The sequence below is a fragment of the Solanum stenotomum genome, chromosome 7, assembly GCF_019186545.1.
Source record: "Solanum stenotomum isolate F172 chromosome 7, ASM1918654v1, whole genome shotgun sequence".
Taxonomy (NCBI): Eukaryota; Viridiplantae; Streptophyta; class Magnoliopsida; order Solanales; family Solanaceae; genus Solanum; species Solanum stenotomum.
Window position 1 is genome coordinate 4409009 of NC_064288.1, and position 5602 is coordinate 4414610.

Below are 5602 nucleotides of genomic sequence, written 5' to 3' on the forward strand. Positions count from 1 at the left end.
AACCACTAGAGGCAGTCCTTTGCATTTTTCTGCAACTGCTTGACTCACATCTAGTAGGTCAGGCAGACAATCTTCCTTTTGAAACACTTTATTCCGCAATAATTTGTAACTCTCTTATGTTGTGAGGAACAGAAGAGAATAGGGATCAATATGGTACTTGACTTGCTCACCCACTTTCTCAAGCCGAGTTATTACTATTATTCTGCTTCTATTTCCAACATCAGGAAAACAAAGCCTTAAGTCATCTCTTGCCATAAAATCCCACATATCATCCAATACAATGAGATATCTCTTGCACATTAAGCTTTTCCTCAACTCATCAGCAAAGATGTCATCCTTATCTCCCTTATCCTTGGAACTGGTTACTTGACTCAAAATCTCTTGTAATAGCTTTCTCCGGTTATAAGTTTGGCAAACAATGCACCATGCCCGAACATCAAAATGAGAAAAAGTGTTGTCACAATTGTAAACCTTTCTAGCAATTGTCTCTTTCCCTTGTCCCCTCATGCCTACAATTGGGATGACGTCTAGCTCATAAACCTCTAATCAGATACTGAATCATTTTTTCTGTGTCATTCCCAAAACCCACTATCTCCTCATCAATCACTGGATTGATATGTCGAGTGGGCAGGTGTTTAAATGGTGCTACCACATAGCAAGGCTTAAGAGCAACTCTGCTAACCACATCTCAGTCACCTGCGCATTAATTTTATTAATATCTTTTAAGATTGTAGGAAGTGAGTAAAAAGTATGCCAAAAAACATTATACTGAGCAGGAATAGAGTCAATGGCAACTTCAACTTCATATGCCAAATTGATAGTACACCTGTGAAGATCTTGAAGAATTTCATATTCACGGTGCACCTTGGTGACATCTCTGAAAATGGATGATAAAGATGATAGATCCTTCTCTAAAATGGATGTAAGAGCTGATAACTCTTTCTCCAAATTACCCAAAAGAGGTTTCATTAGGAAATCTAAACTAGATTTAGATTTCGACATCTTATTCAGTTTCCGTATTAGAGAATCCAGAAAGCTCTATCCACCAATAGTGGGGAACTGAGATGGAGTGAATTTTAAGGTTTTATAGTACGTCTCCATTTGTGCCTTTAGATCTTTAGTTTTCTCAAATATTTGTATCTAGCAAAGACTTATTTTGCTATTGTCATCTTTGTTTATAGAGCTAGGAAGAAGCTTTTGAATTACATATGAGTTAATATCTCAAATGCTCACTCAACTTTGAGTTGTTTACTTAGAAAGTCACTCAACTTTAAGTTGTTTACTTAGAAAGTCACTCAACTTTGTTTTATAACTCAAAAATCATCCAACTATTGATGTTTCATTTAATTAGAAAGTCACCCAACTATTTATATTTCACTTAGATAGACACTCAATCAATTTAAATAATTTTTTCATTAAATTTTATCTTAAACTATTTTTAAAGAAATAATAAGATATCTATTTTAATTATTTTATTGATTTGCTCTAATTATTTAATTATAATCTTTCTAAAAATAACGTAAAAAATGTAGCCAAAAAAATAAAAAGCTTTTCGCTTCTAGTAATTGTAAAACTAGAAATAAATTGTTAAAAGATTACCAAAAAGAAAAATTGGAATTGATAAGAAGTATAATTAAAAAAAAAGGGGCAGTAACGATCTTCTACTATTTTTTTTTAATGAAAAGGTAGTAAAAAAACAATAATTAAAATAAGCATCTTATTTATTTTTTAAATAATTTAATTATTTTTTGTATTTTTACAAAATTTAATGAAAAGAATATTTAAATTGATTAAGTGACTTTCTAAGTGAATTATAAATGGTTGGGTGACTTTCTAAGTGAAACATCAATAGTTGAGTGACTTTTGAGTTAAAAGATAAAGTTGAGTGACTTTCTAAGTAAACAATCCAAAGTTGAGTGACTTTCTAAGTGAACCATTCAAAATTGATTGACCATATAAGATATTATCTCAATTACATATAGAACATCACCCGCTATAGCTAAAACCTTGTCCATAACCTCATTCAACCAATTGCCGTTAATTACATGATTTGCCACATCAACATCAAGGAAAATCAACAAGAACTCTATTGCTACATCAATATTTCGAGCAGAGTTATTATTCGGAAAGTTCTTGAGTGTTTTGTTTCTGAGATACATCAACAGACTATGGAGATGATGAAAAAATTCTTTTGTAATTTCTTGTCATTGAAAGTTCTTGATTGAGTAAACTGGGAATCCTTTAGTTCACTGAGAAAAATCTTCTTCATTTCCAGCTCTACTAACACAATCAAGAATATTACATATGGAGGTTTATCAAAGAGATAATACTCATATGTGTCATATGTGTCGACCTCATCCTCATCTGTATCATCTACAAAATCAGAAAGAAGGATAACTGAAACAGCAAGATAGAGTTGTCCCTCATTGTTAGCCATGAACTGTATTCGAGTCTCTAAACATTCCAGCTTCTCATGGTTGACGTAACCATTTATCTCTGTGTCATATAAGTATCTCAAAAATCCCATTTTCTTTTGAACAATTTTCAATTGTTTTGTAAATTTGTGCATTTCAAGGTTTTCTTCAGGAGGGACATACCTAACTTTTTCCTGTAAAATCATCCATACATCATTTAGATTCTTGATCCTTCTCAGGTGATCTAACATTTCCTCAATTTCATTTTGAGCCATCTTCTAGTTAATCCATCGTCGTTACTAAGAGGGTAGGGAACTAACCATTTACTAAGAGTAAGTAATGACTCATTATGTAGGTATACAGTTTATGTATGAACATTATATTATATAATCATAACAACAGTACTATAGTGCATAATAGCAATATACATATACTGGAGAAACTACTAAGATCTAGAAGACACATTACTACTTACATGATAGTGGTCGGAGAGAGGTTTCCCTTTCGGGAGTCCCCGAGTGACTTTGTAGCTACTTCAAAAACTAAACACTCACTCTTTTAACAAACTCACTTCACTCTTTCTTTTTTTTTGAAGGGAAAGAAATATGTAAAGCTAACTCTTAAAACTAATTCTTCTTCCTTGCTATGCTCTGCTTTCTCTTGCTCTCTACCTTCTTCTTGCAAATGGTTTAGTATTTATAGGCGAGGATGGCTTTCTCCGGATTTAAAATTCGGATTGCAAAATGTTGAATAGTCTTTCTTTTACATGTCGGGTGCTCTTTGGGCCACATCGTCACATGGCTTTGAAAAACGTTTTAAATTTTTTTGTCCTCTTTATTTGTCAGCTTTAGACTAGTGGTGTATTACATCATGGCTTACCTGTCTTTCTTTGTCTTTTTTCTTGATTCATCATTGCTTACGTATTTTCTACGTGTCTAAGTTGTGTAACGCTATAGAGTCAAAACTCATCCCTGAGTCGTTGTCTTCGTTTGGGTCTAGAGCAAATTGTTCTAGGGATGGATTGTATTCACTTCCGTAATCGTTACTTCCTGAATATTCCGTGTCTGGAGTTTCTGGTTCGGGTTTTGGATTTTTACTTATGACTTATTTGGTCTTTACACTAAGTAACTTCTGGAGGGAATTTTGTATCATTTGTTCAATTCTTTTGTCTTTCTTTCTTTATAACAAGAAACCTTTAGTCTTTTTTCCCTGTTCTATAGTCCTTGTTATATTAAAACTAGCTAGTAATCTTCTTACACTTTTTGGCAAAGTGGCAACCATCAACGGATTTGATAAGTCTTTATCCGCTACCGTTTGAACAGGACTAGATGTACCTTTAACTGGTATTGTAACTTCTTCTACATTCTTTGGGGAATGTACACCCTTCTTATCCATTTTAGACCGAGATGGAGAACTCCTTTGTTCTTTTGGATGATCTTTTGTTTGTAAAGGTTGGGTCTGATTGGTTTCGAAATGCAAAATTTTGATTCTTTCTTGTAAAAGGTAGATGTGTTGCATCAGTTTTTCTTTTTCTTTTTCGAGCCTCTCGATGGTCTGGTTTTGTCTTTTGAAGCCTTGTGTCATTGAAGAGCAGTGGTCGCAACATATTATTTTGTCTGTGTCTTTCTGGTTATTATATTGTGGGAAAGGATTTGTGATTTGTCTTAAGGCTAAACTTAGAAAATAATTTGGTCCAAGAGTTCCCCTTGCGTAATCCAAAGCTTCATTTAGGTCATTGAATCCTTTGAAGAGGGGAGTGGGGAAGTCCTTTATTGAGTCTATTACTTTCGTTCATGTCTGAAAAATTCCGGCCAGTCTTCCTTGGACTACCACATAAAACTTGAATTTCTTGTCTTCATTTTTTTCTGTAAAATAATGGCTTAGCGAATTCATTACCGAAATGAAGTGACTATTGTCTCGTGGCACTTTGTTATATGCTATCCATAAATTGTCTATCAAACATCTCTGTGGTCTATCTATCTTTGATTCTGGCTTTATTCTGAAACTTAAGTTGGATAGGGGGTAAAATATTAAATTTTGTCTTTCGAAATGCAGTCTTTCAATGCTTGGGGTGTTTAATCTTACTTCATTTAATTTCGTCTATGGTTTGAACAAGGTATTCTTTAGTAAAGTCTGTAGATATAAGTCTTTGTCTATTTCGTATGTAGTGCTGCTTGAGCTGGAGGCCCTGACTTTGTCTTTCCCTATACTCATGCTGAAAATAAACAGTTAGTCTTCATGAGTCTGCTAAGCTGATCTGCTAATGAATTATTTTTCCCTTTGATATGTTCCATGGATATATTATATATTGATGTGGCATCTAAAAAATTTAACCATCTTTTTTTACTACTACTTTTTCCATCTATCTTTTGATGAAATTTTACAATAGCTTCGCAATCAGTTCTTACTAAATTTTTTTTTTTTAATAATATATAGTTTAAAACTGTTTAGGCTGTAGATTACCGCTAATATTAATGCGTCTATACTACTCATGTTTCCCTTTTCTTTATATTTTTCACTTTGGTAGGCACAAATTCTTTCATCTTTTTGTCTCCGTACTTATTTTTTCTTGTTTTAAGTACTGCTCCCCACCCTTCTAGACTTCCGTCCGTTTCGACTATTGGGTAGTCAGTTTCTAATGGGAGTGATAAGTCTGGTATAATTCTAACCATATGTTTGAGTTTTTGTACTAACTTTATATCTTCTGTGTTGAAAGTTTTTTATCCATTAGTTCCTGTTTTTGAATATAGGGGTCCTGCTATTTTTCTTAGGTCTTTTATAAAATTCCTTGCATAATTTAAAATTCCTAGAAATTTTTGTAAATCTTTAGTCTGGTCGAATTTGTCTGGCATGTCTAGGAATTTCTTTGCTATGTGAGGTTGTAATTTAATTTTTCCGTCTCCAATTTCTACTCCTAGAAAATTTGTGAGGTTTTTACATACATCCATTTTTTTTCTACTAATTATGATACCGTTGTCTACAAATAGCTTAAAGATTGTTTGTAAGTGACCTAGATGTTCTTTAGTATTGTTACTAAATACTAAAATATCTTCTACGTATACAAGAATAAAGTTTTTATAATCTCTGAAAATATTATCCATTTTCCTTTGGAATATTGGAGGGGCCGTTTTTAGTCCGGAAGGCATTACTAGCCATTCGAAATGTCCTTATGGACATGTAAAAGCAGT

At 33.1% G+C, this 5602-nt stretch overlaps 1 pseudogene; it reads right to left on the reverse strand.

Moving 5' to 3' along the window:
- Positions 1 to 2689, reverse strand: part of LOC125871315 (putative late blight resistance protein homolog R1C-3) — a 7728-nt pseudogene extending 5039 nt beyond the window's left edge.
- Positions 2690 to 5602: the final 2913 nt, after the last annotated feature.